Source organism: Notolepis coatsorum, assembly GCF_963971535.1.
Source record: "Notolepis coatsorum genome assembly, chromosome: 18".
NCBI classification, from domain to species: domain Eukaryota; kingdom Metazoa; phylum Chordata; class Actinopteri; order Aulopiformes; family Paralepididae; genus Notolepis; species Notolepis coatsorum.
In genome coordinates this window covers 44,403,670-44,423,535 of record NC_140182.1, presented here as the reverse complement: position 1 = coordinate 44,423,535, position 19,866 = coordinate 44,403,670, and the positions used below count along the sequence as shown (strand labels likewise).

General features: G+C 43.9%; 1 protein-coding gene across 1 annotated transcript in view; it reads right to left on the bottom strand.

Annotated features, from left to right (window-relative positions):
* LOC311245346 (FERM domain-containing protein 4A-like) overlaps positions 1-19,866 on the bottom strand; it is a gene marked incomplete at its 3' end in the record, with an annotated part of 51,364 nt that overhangs the window by 23,632 nt on the left and 7,866 nt on the right. The gene's annotated exons all lie outside the window — the stretch shown is intronic.

The window sequence follows — 19,866 nt, the reverse complement described above, 5'->3', positions numbered from 1 at the left end:
AGAGAGATGGATGGGGCAAGTGGATGCTGCTGACAGTGCAGGTACGCTAACCTTTCACTCCCTGGTTCCCTCCCCTCCTCTCTCCTCCCCGCTCCCCCTTCTCCTCTCCTCTCCCTTCCCATACCTTCCCCTCCTCTCTTTTCCTCTCCCTTCCTCTCCCATCCTCTCCTCTCCCCTCCTCTCCTCTCCCCTCCCCTCCCCTCCCCTCCTCTCCTCTCCTCTCCCAGCCTCTCCTCTCCCTTTCTCTCTTCTCCTCTCCTCTCCACTCCTCTCCTCTCTGACCCACACCCCTACTGCAGAGTCATGGCTGGCTATGGGCTGAACCATTCTACATCAGGGAGAGGGGCTGCAGCTAGCTAGCCTTCTAGCTTGCTAACAGCTAGCACAGTGGTCTGGGCCTCGATCACTGTGCTGTGACACCCTCCATTCATCACAAGGCTCAGAGCTGGTGAGTGCAGCCATATGCTGCTGGTTTGGACATTCACTGAGGAACAGAACGCCCCACCCTGAGGTTAACCACGGGTGTGCCTCTCTAACTGCACACACACACACACACACACACACACACACACACACACACACACACACACACACACACACACACACACACACACACACACACACACACACACACACACACACACACACACACACACAAACAAACAGTCATACTGCACACACACACACACACACACACACACACACACACACACACACACACACACACACACACACAACAGACACAAACATTCACCCATACTGCACACACAAGATGTGCACTTGAAACAAATGAATGAACAACACATGAACAAACACCTATGTGCCATGCGCACACACACACACACACACACACACACACACACACAACCAACCAAACAAACAAACAAACAAACTAACAAGCAAACAAGCACACACACGTCACACACACACACACACACACACACACACACACACACACACACACACACACACACACACACACACACACACACACACACACACACACACACACACACACACACACACACACACACACACACACACACACACACACACACACACACACACACACACACACACACACACACACACACACACACACACACACACACACACACACACACACACACAATCTCCATTGACCTAGATCCAATATAAGTGCTCCGCCTAGCGCCTACACAGAGATCGAGCTACACAAGAAGACTCAGGAGAGAAAGAGAGAGATGGAGAGAGATAGAAGGAGAGAGATAGATGGAGAGAGATAGATGGAGAGAGAGAGGGACAGAGATAGCTACTTATAGCCCTGGGGAGTGAGGCTCCACTGTGATTTCCTCCGTTGCAGGAGCCCAGTGAACATCCACAACTATCAGTACAACCCGTATTGTGTAGGTTCATCATAATCTTTGACGGAGGGATAGATTATTTCATTATTTTACTGTTACAAATGTTTTACATTAATCTTTGAGAATACATATTTCTTCATATTGTAATCTTGTAATTGTAATCGGACCAGGTGGTCAAGAAGGGGACGAGCATCACAAATCAACCCCTCCATGCTCTGTCTCAGCGGTTTTCACTGTTGCCTTCTGGCCGCCGTTATGACGTCCCACCAAGTAGGACCAACCGCTACGCCAAATATTTTGTCCCCTCGGCTATCAGACTTTTAAACACAGACAGTAGTCATTTTAAGTAGCCTTTTGCACTTGGTTGTCTGTTTTTACTTTTACTTTTATTGCTGGATTGTATCACATGGAGTGTTTCTCTTTTTATTTGCCGTGCTGTCGTTGAGATGTTTTGTTGTTTGTTTGTAAGCTGCAAATATGAATTGCCCCACGCGGGACCAATAAAGTTGTCTGAATCTGAATCTTTACTCGTTTCCATGGTAACTACTCTACAAAACCCACAAGCCTCTGCAATCTTCGACCGACCACAAGGGGGCGACCTCTCTGACGTCGGTATCCCTCGACGTGCTCATTCGCTGCCGCGCCGGTCACCTGGTTTTCATTAAGCGCTGTGATCAACGCCCACGTTCAAAACACGCCAAGGCATTGCGTTCGTCACCAACCCCGGAGCTGTGGGCTGGATTCGCCTGTTCGAATCCAGCTCACAGCTCCGGGGTTGTCACCAGCTTGGCTGGCCGTCCGCACTAATGGCTGTATTAGAGGGTGGGAGAAGCTGGCGGGGTGGGTCCGGGTCGTTGTAAACAGCGACTCCTACAGTTCGGTCGGGGCGCCTGCTAAGCGCGGATAGGACCTGAGGGGGATAGTGTGGTCGCTACGCCCTCTCAGTGAGAATCCGCGCTGCCAGGTGAAAAGAAGCGGTGATTGGCTGGACGTGTGTCGGAGGAAGCACGTGATAGCCTCCACTCTCCCAGATGATCTGACTGTGGGGGGTAAGTGCGCAGCGACCAGGAAGGGACTGGGAATTGGCATACGACTAACATTGGGATGGGAGAAAATCGGAGGAAAATGGAGGGGGAAAAATATCAAAAAAAAAAAAAAAAAAAAAAAAAACACGCCAAGGCCTCGAAGAACACTCCGAGAGTCAGGTCATTGTGAGTATGGAAGTCCAATAGTCGTGTCTGTCGTGTTGGCTATTTCGGTTTGGTAAAGTTGGCCCCCCCTAGACGCGGCTCGTTACGTGCGATGGAGGTCGTAGTTGTTGTGCGCTTGGTGCCATTAGGTTCACATTAGGGATGCCGATATCGGCATTAAAATGTGATATCGGAAAATATTGGTATCGGTTTTAAAAAGATTCATAAATAAAAAATTTACATTTCTATAACCTTTATTTACCCAGGCAAGCAAGTAAGAACAAATTATGATTTTATTTATTGTCAAAAGTATGCATAATGTTGTGTTAATTCCACAACAAGAGATATGTAATGTTAATTACCTGAAATTATTCCATTTTTTGGGGGGGGGGAAACCCTGCATATATCGGTATCGGTTGATATCGGTATCGGAAATTAAGAGTTGGACAATATCGGTATATCGGTATCGGTAAAAAAGCCAATATCGAGCATCCCTAGTTCACATGACCTTTTTCTCCTGAATTTCAAAATGCAAATCTCTTTTAATTACACTCAACTCCGCCCCCCCCTTTGAAACGTTAGACCAATCGAATACATGGGACCATATTATCCCAGCTACAGTACCTTGAGAAACTCCCCCATACCAGAGACCGTCGGCCAAAACTAGACCTGAACCAGGCGGGTTTTGGATCGCCGGACGCCTCGGTTCTGTAGGGATGGATGAAGTGGCTGCTTTACGGACAGATAGATACAACGTCACAAACAGGGCTGTTGATTCTACCATCCCATATTTGGCAATATTGCACATTTTGTTAGGATGTCTTATGCGATACAATTCAATTCTCTCCTGTGACAGATGGACCAGGGCTCCAGAGTGCGACTGTTTTGGTCGCACTGTGCACCCAAAAATCAGTGCAGTGCGACTGAATATTTCCCCTTGTCGCACTGGTGCACCTCATATTCCAGCAGGTCTGTCTGTGTGTATGTGCATTCTGCAAAGACCAGCCCCGCTCTGCCTCTGATTGGCTCTGATCATCACCCTGACATTCTTATTCGCTGAATGACGGGGTAAACAAAACCATGTGCACTGTGTTTGCTATTGGAGCATCAACTTTGCTAATTGAAACGTTAAAAAAGCACAGCGTCTCAAATAAAAAACCACATAATGTGCCGTGACAGGTGTGCGACATAATGCGCCAGACAGCAGCAAACAGAAGAAACGATGAGGTCGAAATGAAGATACAATTTAACATGGCTTATAATATCGCCAAAGAATGGGCGGCTACGTGGCGCAGTGGGCAAGGCGCTCGCAACGAATGCTGGAGACTAGGCTCGAACAGGATGCCTCCTGTTCGAGCCCCGCTCTCCACATTGCTTTCAGTTTAGCTGGTCGTCCACAGTAATACACATTGGCCGTATTACGGGGAGGGAAACTGAAGGGTGGGGATCGGGCGTTGTGGACAGCGACTCCTACAGGTCGGTTGGTGCGCCTGCGCAGTAGAATCAAGAAGCGACGGGGGCGGAGCCCCTCCAAAGCCCAGACCCCCGACGCTGAAAGATCGAGCCACGCAGGTGAAAAGATGCGACGGCTGTTACCTCGAGTATCGGAGGGGACTCGTGCTATGTATGACTTAGTCCACATTGCAGCCGGCTTGTGGGAGGCAAGAAACAACGTTCGAAGACAGGGGAGGGTTGAATTGGACGATATTGGGATGGGAGAAAAATAGAAAAATGGGAGAAAAAGTGAATAAAAAAAAAAATATCGCCAAAGAAGAGCTGCCGTTTACAAAATTCAAGTCGCAGATCACCCTTATGAATAAAAACTGATTAAACGTCAACCCAACGTACAGCAATGGCACTGCCTGTGCCCAATTCATAGGGGTCATTGCAGACACTGAAAAACAGCAACATGGCCTTCATGATTGACGGAGATACAGACGTCTCTGCAAAGGAGTGTGAGCTTGTGTACAGCCGCATATTACGCAACGCCGGGAGACCGATTAACATATTGTAGCGATCAGTCATACCGTAACGTCAGGAAGGATGAGGAGAGTTTGCATTCCTTTATGGTGGTTTAATTCCAGCTCAAAGGGTTACATACAGGTTAATACTTTGCTCGTGATGCACACAGCTACCTGCTCAAACGTTCGCTTCACGACAACAACCTAACTTCCGGTGCAATCTTCCATATCTCCCCCGGGGGGAAACAACACCCCCAGCTAACAGAGCGACACACAAAACCCCAGAACATTACAATATTAATTGGCCACATCGAGGTGGAGCACGCACATGCACAAGGTACAGCAATGTTATTATATAATAACTCCAGTTTAAGCAGAAATAAGACAGGCAACACATTTAAATAGTTATTAGGCTATTCAAATTGATTCAATAAGCATATAGGGCCCTGACTATGGAATCTGTTATGTTTTATTTTTTTCAATATAATTTTCTGTTTTAATGTTGAGTAATAATAATAATGAGTAATAGATATTAAACCTGGATTTAGGCAAAAGGCGCGGTGAAAATGTTTTGGTGCACCGTGCACCTAAATTATGTGCTGGTGCAACCAATGTAAAAAGTGAGTCTCCTCTGGAGCCCTGTGGACATACTGTGGTCCAGCTGACACGGTCACCTAACACCCTTTCCCTTCAAGACACCAACAAATGCTGTCGATGGTGCAATTCTACTGTTTAGCTCAGACAAACCCGAAGCACCGTTCTTTGAATCTGGACAAAATAACAACTATCTGAATCAATATAGCATGTTGCCAGCAAATTAATTAGATTGTTTTCCTTTTGAATAAATGTATTGAATCAATATTGTTACTCCCCTAACACAACACAAACAACCATTCCCCGTCTTGTTCTTCTTCTATACCTCTCTCTCTCTCCCTCTCTCTCTCTCTCTCTCTCTCTCTCTCTCTCTCTCTCTCTCTCTATCTCTCTCTCTCTCTCTCTCTCACTGTGTAATTGTTGCAGTAATGATTGTTTTGCTGGTTGGGTCTCAAGACGTAGAGCCTGGTGGTCTCTCATTACCACACTCCAGACTACAGCCCTTAGCAACAATAACTATTAGACGAGACCCGCCTTACCTTGGAGCTAAACAACCAATAAGCAGGCGACATGGAGAGACGGACAGATACAGTAACCAGTGGAAGAGACCCAGCGGGGTCACGCTGGGATTATCTGCCTCAACGTGGCTCTGAATGCCAAGCAGACACTAACAATCACTTGGACGACCAAGATAATTGAATGTGGTTCACTCCTCAAGTATCTAGTAACCTCAAATACACACATGCACACACAGACACAGACACAGACACAGACACAGACACACACACACACACACACACACACACACACACACACACACACACACACACACACACACACAAACACACACACACACACACACCTTGGCATGCATGTGAGATGGCAGATATGTAACGAAAGGGTAATAATGTTTAGGAGGATAGCGATAGCGATGTGGATGATGTGAGTGACAGCAGGTAATAAAATGACACACGTGCACACACACACACACACACACACACACACACGCGCACACACACACACACACACACACACACACACACACACACACACACACACACACACACACACACACACACACACACACACACACACACACACACACACACACACACACACACACACACACACACACACACATACGTTTGCACACAGATACCACACATACTAAATACCAGGGCTGTCCTTCTTTTGGGCTTCAAAGCTTCAGCATAAATGATCATTGAATATTCTAAGCTTTGCGACGACTATTATTATGGCTTCATCACATGCTATCATTAGGCTTTATTGTTGCAATTATTATGCTATTGAGAGACAAAGGCCAAAACAAAACTGCTCATAGGCATAATGAAAAATAAATAACATGACAATAAATAAAAAAGAAAGATATATAAAATAAATAATAATAATAATAATAATAATAATTAAAAGAAAAACAGGTCTAATCAAGTTCAAGTTTCTTTATTAGTTTTCATACAAAAATACAGAATACTTTTATATGAAATGCTTTTTTCTGTTTTAGGTAATCAACGCTTTATACAGGTCTAATCAGAGCTTTAAACAAGTATAATCAAAGCTTTATACAGGTCTAATCAAAGCTTTATACAGGTCTCATCAGAGCTTTATACAGGTCTAATCAAAGCTTTATACAGGTCTAATCAAAGCTTTATACAGGTCTAATCAAAGCTTTATACAGGTCTCATCAGAGCTTTATACAGGTCTAATCAAAGCTTTATACAGGTCTAATCAAAGCTTTATACAGGTCTAATCAAAGATTTATACAGGTCTCATCAAAGCTTTATACAGGTCTCATCAGAGCTTTATACAGGTCTAATCAAAGCTTTATACAGGTCTAATCAAAGCTTTATACAGGTCTAATCAAAGCTTTACACAGGTCTAATCAAAGCTTTATACAGGTCTAATCAAAGCTTTATACAGGTCTAATCAAAGCTTTATACAGGTCTAATCAAAGCTTTATACAAGTATAATCAAAGCTTTATACAGGTCTAATCAAAGCTTTATACAGGTCTAATCAGAGCTTTATACAGGTCTAATCAAAGCTTTATACAGGTCTAATCAAAGCTTTATACAGGTCTAATCAAAGCTTTATACAGGTCTAATCAGAGCTTTATACAGGTCTAATCAGAGCTTTATACAGGTCTAATCAAAGCTTTATACAGGTCTAATCAAAGCTTTATACAAGTCTAATCAACGCTTTATACATGTCTAATCAAAGCTTTATACAGGTCTAATCAGAGCTTTATACAGGTCTAATCAAAGCTTTATACAGGTCTAATCAAAGCTTTATACAGGTCTAATCAAAGCTTTATACAGGTCTAATCAGAGCTTTATACAGGTCTAATCAAAGCTTTATACAGGTCTAATCAGAGCTTTATACAGGTCTAATCAGAGCTTTATACAGGTCTAATCAAAGCTGTATACAGGTCTAATCAAAGCTTTATACAGGTATAATCAAAGCTTTATACAGGTCTAATCAGAGCTTTATACAGGTCTAATCAAAGCTTTATACAGGTCTAATCAGAGCTTTATACAGGTCTAATCAAAGCTTTATACAGGTCTAATCAGAGCTTTATACAGGTCTAATCAGAGCTTTATACAGGTCTAATCAAAGCTTTATACAGGTCTAATCAAAGCTTTATACAAGTCTAATCAACGCTTTATACAGGTCTAATCAAAGCTTTATACAAGTCTAATCAAAGCTTTATACAGGTCTAATCAAAGCTTTATACAGGTCTAATCAAAGCTTTATACAGGTCTAATCAAAGCTTTATACAGGTCTAATCAAAGCTTTATACAGGTCTCATCAAAGCTTTATACAGGTCTAATCAGAGCTTTATACAGGTCTAATCAAAGCTTTATACAGGTCTAATCAAAGCTTTAAACAGGTCTAATCAACGCTTTAAACAGGTCTAATCAGAGCTTTATACAGGTCTGTGTTTATATCAGGGTGGGTGGGTGGCTTAGTCTAGTGGTGAGAGAACTCACCCACGACTATAATCATTGACTACTGGGTGCTGTTTTGGACTTTTGCCTATACGCAATGTAAATATATTACTTATGGCTATAACATAACCAGCATTATGTACCTTTTTCCTGTGGTCCATTAGTACTTGATTTTTGTTTTCTGATGCGCCGTCATTGCACAGAAACACCAACGTGTCCATATTCTTTGACAGCAGCGGAGTGTCTCGTTTTGAAGTGTCAGGGATTGCATGGCTAGAGCGACGGATAACAGTCCGTATTTCATCTCCACCACTCAAGAGGATCAGGGGGGTCTTTTAACATGTCCTCCAGTTCCTTCTGTTATTGTAGGTGCATCAATTGAAAATGTATGTTTTTATCAATATCAACCACTGGCGTCTCACAAAAATGTGATCATGACTTGACTCTATGATTAAAAAGTCCATTACAGATAACAGAGAGCGAGTCATAACTGATGCTGTCCCCCATGCGTTACACAACAACAAAGAAACGTAACCTCGTTGAGAAGTGCAAAGTTTCGCGGGTAGACAAGAGGTACATATACACAAGAGGTACATTTTCTGAAGGATCTAAATATATATCCTAAATAAGAACTGATGAATGTTGATTCATAATGAATAATGTTGGGTTAATTAATTATATTGTTTACACTGTTTATTTTTATCTTCACTATAGTTTTATTGCCTATATTTATGTCATCAACTATTACCTATTACCTGTACCTCCCCTCCCCCCTCCATGCTGCTATGATGCCTGGATTTCCCCAAGAGATCAATAAAGTAAATACATATCTCATCTTATCTTACACACACACTCCCTCGCTCATGCATGCACACACACACTCTCTCTACCTCTCATGCACACACACACTAGTGTTGTCACGATACTGGAATTTTCGACTTCGATACGATACCTTGAAAAGTATCGATACTTCGATACCATTTCGATATAAAAAAAAATATATATATATATATATATTTTTTTTTTATTATAATTTTTTTTAAACAAATTTAGCTTTTGTTGCTGGTTGATTCTCCTCAGCTTCTCTCTGGTACTATAAGAGAAGATAAATATAACACTTTTAAAACCCTTTATTTATCTTTAGATCACACATTTAAAAATAACTGTTCATCTCACTTCAATCAATCATTTTAATTGCAGATGCAGAACATGGTATTTTCCCAAGCAGACAGATGTAAACACTGTAATCTGTGTTGCATGTACCTGACAAACTGAACTGTTTTGTTTGTATTACAGTTAGTAACAGTTTCGATTTTTATTTAAAGATAACAAGAGCGAGAGAGAGAGAGAGAGAGAGAGAGAGAGAGAGAGAGAGAGAGAGAGAGAGAGAGAGAGAGAGAGAGAGAGAGGCTATGCTCAGAGCATTTTAGTAACGTTACAGTAGCTAGCTCTAACGTTACAACGAATCAGCTGTTGATATTATGCGCCATCAGTAGACAACGTATCATGTATTAAACTAGAGTTAATGGTTTAATGCTTCCGTCACAGTGACGTTGAAAGAGCAGCTGTCTGTCACGAACCTCTTTCATTTCTTTATGGAGATCCTCGTTGGCACTGCTCTAACACCGCTTGCAAATAGCATTGGGGCAGCTTTAGCTTGTCCTTCATTGTTTACTCAAACCCGAAGTACCTCCAAACAGCACTTCTGCTGTTTTCTTTATCCACAAGCACAAGTTGCGGAGCATCTTCACTCAGCTAAAATGTTTATTTACAAACTGAAGACGGCTCTGAGGGGGAGGGCTGGACTCGGAGCAGGCGGAGGGGCAAGCGTGCTCTGAACAGCGCGTCAACAACTTGAGGTAGAACACTCGCCAGCTGGTACCGATAATGCAGAAAGTATCGGTATTTCGGGAAATTAGTATCGAAACCATTTTAAATATTCAGTATCGATATGTATCGATACTTCGATATTTTTGACAACACTAACACACACACACTCTCTCTCCCTCTCATGCACACACACACACTCCCTCGCTCATGCACACACACACACTCTCTCTCCCTCTCTCATGCACACACACACACACACACACACACACTCACTCACTCGCTCATGCACACACACACACACACACACACACACACACACACACTCTCCCTCTCATGCACACACACACACTCCCTCGCTCATGCGCACACACTCTCTCTCCCTCTCTCATGCACACACACACACACACACACACACACACACACACACACACACACACACACACACACACACACACACACACACACACACACACACACTCACTCGCTCATATATGAATTGAAAATGGGGGACCCTGATGGAAACAAGACAAACGTCTTTCTCAGGTCTGCATCCCCTTAACAATTGTATGTATTGAGCCGTACTGTATTGTACCCATTCTGCAATCTGTTAAATAAAGTTTTCATTCATTCATTCATTCATGCACACACACACACACACACACACACACACACTCTCTCTCCCTCTCTCATGCGCACACACACACACACTATATCCCTCTCTCATGCACACACACACACACTCACTCGCTCATGCACACACACACACTCTCTCTCCCTCTCTCATGCGCACACACACACACTCTATCCCTCTCTCATGCACACACACACTCTGCCTCTCTCATACACACACACACTCTGCCTCTCTCATACACACACACACTCCCCTCTCATGCACACACACACACTCGCTCCCTCTCTCATGCACACACACACACACACACACACACACACACACACACACATTCTCCCTCTGTCGTGCACACACACACTCTCCCTCTCTCATGCACACACACACACACACACTCTCCCTCTCTCATGGACACACACACACACACATACACACACTCTCCCCCTGTCGTGCACACACAGACACACACTCTCCCTGAGTCATGCACACACACACACACACACACTCTCCCTCTCTCATGCACACACACTCTCCCTCTCTCATGCACACACACACACACACACACACACACACACACACACACACACACACAAAAGCACACACATACACACACTCTCCCTCTGTCGTGCACACACACACACACACACACACACACACACACACACACACACACACACACACACACACACACACACACACGCACACACACACACACACTCACACACGGGCAGATGCATCTATCAGACGGGACAGCTCTCTGCTGCTCAGACACTATTACTGCTAACAGTGGGTCTGGCTGTGCTTCCTCAGCAGCATTGCAGGTAATTAAACACAGGGAGGATTACAGGGAGTGACTAGGTGTTACTGGAGTAGGGAGTATTAGACCAACAGAGACAGGCCAACAGGGATTCAACAACAAGCTTAGCTCACACTACAATATCCCCACTCTCCCTCAGACAGCTTCCCTGGATCCTGGCACTTAAAGGTACAGATTGGGTTTTAAAGGAAAGCTATGTGATTTATTTTGAACCTAGAGTCGTCGATCTCCATAAAGAACGATAGGCAGCAATTAATTAGCCATTTTCAAAATTTTCGAACAAACAAACTAAAACATTTTGTTGCTCTATAGTCTCTATAGAGTGAACTATCACATGAAACAGATAGGAATCTGGACGGTCGATGCATGCCATATCTTTAGGAGATGCTGTTTAGACGCGTTGACTTGGACTGGCCTTGCTAACAATACTAATGATGACTTCCAATATCTCAACCAAACACAGATGCAACTGTGTTCTGAATGGACTATAGGTGGTTTCACCAGAATTCTGTCGCTAGGGGAACAGTTTGGAGCCAAATATATTCTCAGTCAACTATTGCAATAGCTAACATTGTGAAATAAACCCTGGGTCCTTTAAGAATGTAACTATTGTCCTTTTGAAAATGACTTTACTTACTTACTTAACTTTTTTTCTCTCTCCTCTATGGTGGATCCAGTGGTTCTCATCTGTTCTACAACCTGGCCAATAGGTGTGTCTGCTTGCTTACTGGCTTACATAGTCATCTGCTAATGAGGCATCTCTCCATTGACAAACCACAGGCAAAACACACGCACGCACGCACGCACGCACGCACGCACGCACGCACGCACGCACGCACGCACGCACGCACGCACGCACGCACCACACACACACACACACACACACACACACACACACACACACACACACACACACACACACACACACACACACACACACACACACACACACACACACACACACACACACACACACACACACACACACACACACACACACACACACACACACACACACACACACACACACACACACACACACACACACACACACACACACACACACACATTGAAAAGTAGTAAGAACTGAATGGAGGGGAAAGAAGGCACTCTCTGGATCCAACTGTTTCCAAGTTGATGACAGAGATGGGAAGCAGCTATGCAGTGGTTGCCTGGCTGGTCTACTGGCTGGCTGGAGGTACTACCATGAGACCATCAGCAGGTCTGACCTAACCACAGCACCGTCAGATTATCACACAGGATGTGATATAGCACCACAGAGGTCAACTATGCGGTGGGTGGTTGTTTGCACTGCCAGGTTGAAGATAGCTCTGAGGATTCCGAGTCCCTTGCATGGCTGTGCCTCCAAAAATGAAAAAAGAAAAAAGAAACTTAATTTCCAAATGAAGGGTGCCCTGTTTCTCTCCTTAGCGCACAGGAAGACTCAGAATAACACTGGAACCCTCTACGGTCCCACTAACCGCTGAGTGGCCTACTGAGCATCCGCCCTGACACAGAGAGAGAGGGAGGGAGGCAGAGAGAGGGAGGGAGGGAGGCAGAGAGAGGGAGAAAGAGGGAGAGGAAAAGAGGGACGCAGAGGGAGAGAAAGAGGGAGAGAAAGAGGGGGAGAAAGAGGGGGAGGCAGAGACTGAGAGAGAAAAAGAGAGAGAGATAGAGAGAGCAGGATCCTGATTTATATGACACAAAGGTCTGTTAATAACATCCTCTCTTCCTGTCGTTCTGTCATTTACTTTTGTCCTCTCGTTCCCCTCTTTTCATAAGCCATAAACTGACACACAACATCCATTTCCACATAGTAAAAACAACATTAGCTAGAATAGCTCATATATATACTAATATATTAGGGCTGTGTCCGACTAAGGATTTGGATGGTCGACTATGATTGGCCAAAATTTGCTGTTAGTCGACTATTGGTTGACAAAATATATATATATATATATATATATATATATATATATATATATAATATTAAAAAAAAATTAACATTATTTTTTTTATTTATCATTCCATTTGGGCTGTGGGGGGGTGCTTAATATCTGAAGGAGTCGACTGAAGGCTTCTTGTCCTCTGCAAAAGCATGGTATGCATGCCATTAGCGTTAGCCACGCTTCTAGGCCTCTTTTCTTTTGGAAAGAATGATAAAAAAAAATGTATAAATATTTTTTCTTTTTTTTGTATTCGACTAAGAGGTTGGCTAGTCGACTACGGCTCCTTTCGACCGATTAGTCGACTAATCAACTAATAGGGGTCATCCCTATAATATATATACATGCTCTACTGCTTAACCCAGTTATCTGGACACGTGTTTAAATCACAAGTCATTCACAGGCAGAATGGGCCCAACTAGGCTTACTGTAGTATGAGTCCGAATGAACCCTTTCACGTGTGCCGAAAGTGGCGTATTTTCAAACCTTTATTTATTCTCGAAAAAACAATTGAGGTCACCCTCATTTTCAATATCGTCGAGACTTTACAGACATTTCAATGCACACATATACCATATAACAATAATAAATATTAATAACTATCTATTTTGTACTTTTTTCACACATGGACCGCAGGAGCATGCAATTAGCAATTACATACAATACAGCAATTAGTATACAATTAACATAGGCATTAAATCAGCACACAATTAACAAAATAAAAAACAATGCATAAATTGCAGACATAAGAATAGGTATAAAAGACAATAAAAGTAGTGCAATGTAACGTGCAGACTTAAGAATAGGCATAAAGTAAGTACAATGTCGCTCGAAGGCATGTGAACCCCCCTGGAACAGTCAATCCCCCAAACACCCCACACATCAATCCCTACCAGATCCCCCTCCAAGACACACTGTGACGTTTGGGATTTTTGCCCTCACCTGGGAGCAAAAGCCCTGGCGTCGCCCCCCGGAGTATTTCACCATTTCCTTTGTCCTAATTGTCTTGATTGCTCTGATTAACACCTGCTGTGTATTGTTTGCCTCCCAACATAATGTTCCCCTGGTATGCTGTTACTTTGTCAGTTGTTCACTGATCACAGACGTGAGTACTCTACCAGAAGCATTTGTTATCGCTCCCACTTGGAGGTTAATTGTGATACCGCGGTCGGTGTCGTGCTTTGCTTATATTGTATTCGTGTTATTATAAAGTGTATTTACCGTGTTGATGTGTGCCCCGCAAACATCATTCAGTTTGGATTAGACTGCTATCTCGTTTTTGGAGACTACTGTCTCTCATTTCCTTTCCCCTTTTAAAAGTGTTTGTTTTTTTATTAGACGTTTGCAGAGTTTGTTTTGTCTCGCCTTTCCTTCGTTACGTTATACCAGGTTGTGGAGACTGCGCGTCTCACCTGTATCATTTTGCTACGTGCCTTCCTATGCTCCGTTGTTTCACAAATAAAGAACATTGTTAATTGTGAAAGAGCAACCATCGTTTCCGACTCATCCATTCAACTCTGCACATGAGTCCAGCACACTTACCCCAACTGAAACACACACCCCCCGATAAAGCACGTCATGACCGAAGGAAAACACAAACACAAAGCCATGCACGGCGACGGGAATGCCACCCCTGCGGGCCGCGCCATTTCCCCTGCTCCCGGCGCCCCCGCCACCACGAGAAAAAACAGTGTACCCTACACCCCCACCCCATAACTCCACATAGAAATGACAGGCCACGCACCCCAGGACCCGCAGCCATGCCAAAGGAGCCACGACTCCAAACACTCAAGCAGACAGACACAACAGCGGCCAAATGAGAAGACATGCAGGATCGGGACGGTCCGAGACGACACCGGGACATCCCGGAACACAGCAGAAGCCGCAGCGAGCCCCCCACGCAAGGAACCCCAAAAACAGCCAGCGAACCAAGGGAGCCCAACGATGAAAACCAACCAAAATCCACCAAAGCACACACAAGAGACCAGCACCCAACTCCAGGGAAGGTCCGGGAAAGGTCCAGCCGAAGCCACAGGCGCCATAGGCTCCTGTTACGAGTGGAACGTTTGGTTGGCATTGGTGGTGTGTGGAACCCAATTGCAGCAGATACACGGGGAGAGAATTGACAGGAGGCGGAATGCGTGGTTGGCTCTTTCAAAATAACGTGCACTTTATTTGTGATACACAGAGCATAATATAAAAAGGAAACACTTTGAAACTAGAAAAGAAAAGAGAGACCGTGGTCTCAAAACGATATAAACACAACTACACAGAGTACTCACGACGGTGAGAGCAAACAAAAGTAATGACCCAGCAAACCGTGCTGGGCCAACAACACTTAAGTACAAGAACTAATTAGAGACAAGAGGATGATTAGTGAATGACACACAGCTGGGAAGATGACTAAACAGAAAACATAACAGGGAGAATATACAAAACATGACAAGACCAAACGCACATAGATACAACAAAACTAAATTAGACAATGGTGACACAGCACCGACAACAGATGAACACACAACAGATTAGTGATGACAAACAGGACATTAATAAGTACAAGAACACAAAGGTGAATACACTGAACTAGGCTACCTGGTGGTTGAGAGCCGTAGTTCAGGTATGGGAAATTTCCATAGACAGATGGGGGTTGTGGAGCAGGACCGGGGGGAAAATGTCCATGGACAAATGGGGGTTGTGGAGCAGGACCGGGGGAACCATTACAGGCTCCAACCAACCCCCCCCCCAGACCTTCCCCAGAGTCGAACACCAGCCCCCCACATGCGTCCCGATGGACCCCGGCCAGCCCCCATCGCCAAACACCCCCAGTCCTCCGACACCCCAGGGTGCCCCCACATGAAGAACCCACCACAACCCCCAAAGTGTCCCAAAGGGTCCCAGTGCCATCCCAAACCACCCACAACGCCACACGCCCCCCCCATCCAATCACCAACCCATGTCCATCTACCCCAAACATCCAGAATCCCCCCCCCCCCAGCACGGCTACAGGCCATGGAGCACACAACCCGCCATCCCCCCACAGAATCCAAAAGCAAAAACATAGAAACAATTCCCCCGCAACGGCAAGGCCACCAGGACCAGAGGCAACAAAGCAGCCCACAGAAACGACACCCCCCACCACGCACAAACAATCCAAGTAGGCGGCAGGCCTGCACTCAAACTACCCGCGTCCCCCTCCAACCACGACACGCCCCCACCGTGTTGATGTAAGATGTTATGTCAGAGTGTTATAAACAATTAAATGAAAGAATAAAAGCTACAACTAAAAGGATGAAGATGTGGCACTTCTCCTCTCTCATCCACTCTCTCCTTTCTCTCTTTCCCCATTATTCACCTCTTTCCTGCCATTCTTCCTCCATTTCCTATTGTACCATCAGCCTACATCTCATCTCAGAGGATGAAGGGAGGGAGGGAGGGAGGGAGGGGAGGGAGGGAGGGAGGGAGGGAGGGAGGGATGAGGCAATGAAGAACTGATGTGATTGTACTTTGAGGTTTAGAGAGATGGAAAGAGGGGGGGGGGTGAAAAGGAGAGTGAAAGAGGGAGAGAGAGGTGTAGAGACAGAACGAGAGAGAGATGTAGAGAAAGAGAGATAAAAAGAGTGAGAGGTGTAGAGAGAGAGAGAGAGAGAGAGAGAGAGCGGGGGAGGCTATTTGAGAGAGGATCAGTTCTGCCAGAGTAATCAAATCAGAAAGCCTACAGTCCTATCCTCTCTCTCTCTCTCTCTCTCTCTCTCTCTCTCTCTCTCTCTCTCTCTCTCTCTCTCTCTCTCTCTCTCTCTATTCTTCCTTTCCTTCCAGCACAATCAGTTTATTCTCCATCCAGAACCTCTCTCTCTCTCTCTCTCTCTCTCTCTCTCTCCTATCCCGCCTCCAGTTATTCTATTCTCATTCATTTCTTCCTCTTCTTCCTCTTCATCATCTTCTCTTCCATCCAGTGGAATGGGATGACAGGGGGGCTTGAGGGCAGTGTTAATTTTGGCAGCTATTTTCATTTTAGTTTTAGTCTTAGTCATGTGTCAAGTGCTCCTTTTTCATTTTCATCATATTTAGTCATCTTCATTTATTTTTCGTTTAGTCAGTTTTAGTCAACTAAATGTCTGCGCATTTTAGTCTGTCAGTTTTTGTCTCAATTTTGTCTTTTTTGTTTTAGTCTAGATTTAGTCGACGAAAACGGATGACATTTTTTGTCTATTTTTAGATAACGGAAAAAAAACTTGTCAGAAATAGTCAACATGGAAAATTTTCTGATTTAAATTGCGTATTTATTTTTTAACCTAGGGGAATCTGAGTCGGGTGGCACAAGTGATACACAGGAAGTATATATGTTGGTGTAGACATGGTCCAATGTATTGTTGCTCCTACAGTATATGTTGGTGTAGACATGGTCCAATGTATTGTTGCTCCTACAGTATATGTTGGTGTAGACATGTTCAAGTTCAAGTTCAAGTTCTTTAATAGTTGTCATACAGAAGTACAGAATACTTTCATACAAAATGCTTCTTACTGTTACGCTCCAGAGACTGTGCTAGACAAGATAGTATCAAATAACATAATATAGCATGTAATTTAGAAGAAGAAAAATGAGGTCACAGTGTTTCGGTATAGACATATGTACAATGTTCTGAGTTACCATATAATATACAATACTATGCAGTGTACTAATGTACAGTACTATCTAGTGCAAAGCAGAAATGGGATGAGGTACAATTTAGGTACAATTTACAGTAAGGTGTACGAGTTGTAGTGCAATCCTTCATCAATAAATATAAAGTGTGTGGAAGTGGGTGCTACAGTGTGTTTGTTTTAAAGTGAGTGTGTGCGTGTGGATGTGTGTGCTATGTGCGTTTGGTGGTTGTTGTTGTGTAGTGTTCATTCATTGTTCGTTTAGCAGCCTGATGGCCTGGGGATAGAAGCTTCTTCTGAGTCTTTCTGTGCTCGCCTTGAGACTCCGGTATCGCTTGCCTGACCGCAGCAGTTCAAAGAGGCAGTTGTTCGGGTGACTGGAGTCTTTAATGATTCTCTTAGCCTTGCCCTTGCAACGCTTGTTGTAAATGTTCTGGAGGGTGGGGAGCCCTCCTCCAATTGTGCGTTCGGCTGAACGTGTCACTCTTTGTAGTCTGCTTCGGTCTTGTGCAGTGCTATTCCCAAACCAGGAGGTGATGTTGCCAGTCAAGATGCTCTCTATTGTACATGAGTAGAAGTTCTTAAGGATCTTCTGACTGACTTGGAACTTCCTTAGGCGCCTGACATGGTCCAATGTATTGTTGCACCTACAGTATATGTTGGTGTAGACATGGTCCAATGTATGCATCAAAGAGAGCATTACGGATGTGGTGACGTTGTTTCTGACCAGAGAGATGACGCTGAACTCTGTCTGTCTTCTGTGTCTTTCCTTTCTCTCTGCCATGTCTGTCCTCTCTCTGCTGTGTCTGTCCTCTCTGTATTGTCTGTCCTCTCTCTCTCTGCTGTGTCTGGCAGCGGTTTATTCTATAACAGGATACTGTAAACTAAGTAAACAGAACACACAGTAGTACTAGTAGTAGTACACAATGATTGCAATCTGCTTGCATAAAAACATTATATTAAAATCACATTCTGAGGTCAGTGTTAAAAGTGCCACATGGAAGAGGTCTGGTTTAGTGGTTAGAGTTAGAGGTGGTCTAGGTCTGGTTAGGGTAACTTAGGGGTAGTTAAGCATTCATTATAATTATTATTATTATTTAGATAGATGGATGTAAAGGGCTAGACCCAACTCTTAACCCCTATCCGGACCTAAGTCACAACCCTAACTTAGGGGTTAAAGTTAGAGGTGGTCTAGGTCTGGTTAGGGGTTAGAGTTAGAGGTGGTCTATGTCTGGTTATACTGATCCGATACCAGTGCATACATTAAAAAAAAGAATTAAATTATATTATATAAATTATAAAACTTTTTTCTCTTTTCTTTTTTACAGCTACTGTTTTATATATACTGTTTTTTTAGTAATAACTAGAAAGTAATGGTATTTATTCAACAACAGGTGATTGTATAGATTAGTATTAGTATCATTAATTGACAACTAAGCTCAATGAGTTCACCCACGGAATGGTTGTTGGTACATTGGTTCCGCACGGACATTATACGTTGTTGCGCACTTCCTATCCAGGCTGCTCCGTTTAGGTTTGCTACTGCAGAGGCACTGTTGTGATTTTTAATGCAAAATAAATATTCAACATTCTCTTTTGAGACTCCGCCTCAGACTCTTATCATTTGGCACTAAAAGCTAAACATTGTCACCGGTATGGCTGTCTGCATTATGTCATTAATTGTGCGCGAGAGGTCAATCAGTGACCATGTTAGCATGAGCTAGCTTAGCCACTAGCTAACACGAGCTAGATGGAAATACAAACATTGTAACGTTACTGGTGAATAAGTGATTTACCTTGGAATACTCCTTTGCCAACTTGCTGTACTTTGCTTGCTGGTCTGCAGCTGGATTATGAATAGTCCCAACTTTAGCCAAGGTAACGTTCAGCTAAAACTAGCTTTTCAAATAGCTCCAGTTAATGCTAATAACGGAGCTCCCGGTCACACTGCT